Genomic DNA, 1,225 nt, shown 5'->3' with positions numbered 1-1,225 from the left:
AATTAGAACAACCGGAACGCTCCTTGGAAGTGAAGATACTGACACTTCATTTCAAGTACTTGGTTATCAGGACAGACCGGTCATTAAAGATGGACTTCATACTTGATGAAGTGGAGGGTTGGCAACAGAACGAAAGCCCCTCAGTTACATAAACTGGCACAGTGGCTACAACAATGAGCTGTAACAGCAAACACTGTGAGGATGGTGTAGGACTGGGGAGTGTTTCATTCCATTGTTTGTAGGTTCACTATGTTCTTGTTGTTATGTGCCATCAAGTCTAGTAAGACTCACAGCTACCCTATGAATCGATCTGAACCCTGTGCTAGCCTGTGCCGTCCTCATCGTCTCTGACACACTTGAGCTCATTGCTGCAGCCACTGTGTCTATTCATTTCATTGGAGGTCTTCCTCTCTTTTGCTGACTCTCCACATTTCTGGGCATAATGTCGCTCTCCAAGGAAGAACCTCTCCTAGCACAGTGTGGGAGAAGAAGTTTTGCCATCGTCACCTCCAAGGAGCACTCTGACTGCACTTTCTTCCAAGTCATATATATTGGTTGTCCATGTCATATTCAGTACCCTTATCCAACATCACAATTCAAAGGCAATAATTCTTCTATCACCCTTATTTACAGTCTTGCTCTCAGATGCATAGTAAATGATTGAAATGACCTTGGCCTGAATCAGGTGCACTTTAGTCTTCAAAATGACACCATTGCTCTTCAGAATTTTGCAGAGATCCCTGACCACACACTTTCCCAATGCAGTATGTCTCCTGATCCCCTGATAGGTGGTACTAAGGGTGCTGATTGTGGTTCCAAGCAATGAAATCACTGACAACTGCCAAAAAGATGCATCATCAGTATACACACTTTCAAGTTTTAAACCTTAAGCCCTTGCTTTGTTTGGACAACATCTTTTTTTTGTTTCTTATGAGGACAATTAAGTGTTCTGGGATTCCCATTCTTCTCAACGCTAATCATACTTTGTTATGGTTCATACAGTCAAATGTATTTGTATAGTCAATAAAACACAGATAGACATTCTTCTGGTATTCTCTGCTTTCAGCCAGGATCCATCTGACATCGGCAATACTTCTGGTGCCATGGTCTCTTCTAAACCCAGCTAGAACTTCTGGCAGTTCCTTGTCCAAACACTGTTCTAGCAGGTTTTGGGTGATCTTCAGTAATATTTTGCCACATATGGTAGTAGTGATATTGTTTAATA

General features: G+C 42.0%; 1 protein-coding gene across 1 annotated transcript in view; it reads left to right on the top strand.

Annotated features, from left to right (window-relative positions):
• LOC102876931 (EGF-like module-containing mucin-like hormone receptor-like 1-like) overlaps window positions 1-1,225 on the top strand; it is a 145,344-nt gene that overhangs the window by 61,312 nt on the left and 82,807 nt on the right. The gene's annotated exons all lie outside the window — the stretch shown is intronic.

Source organism: Elephantulus edwardii, unplaced genomic scaffold (assembly GCF_000299155.1).
Source record: "Elephantulus edwardii isolate Elephantulus edwardi_28Jun2011 unplaced genomic scaffold, EleEdw1.0 scaffold00185, whole genome shotgun sequence".
NCBI lineage: Eukaryota > Metazoa > Chordata > Mammalia > Macroscelidea > Macroscelididae > Elephantulus > Elephantulus edwardii.
This window is presented reverse-complemented; position numbering and strand designations above follow the sequence as displayed.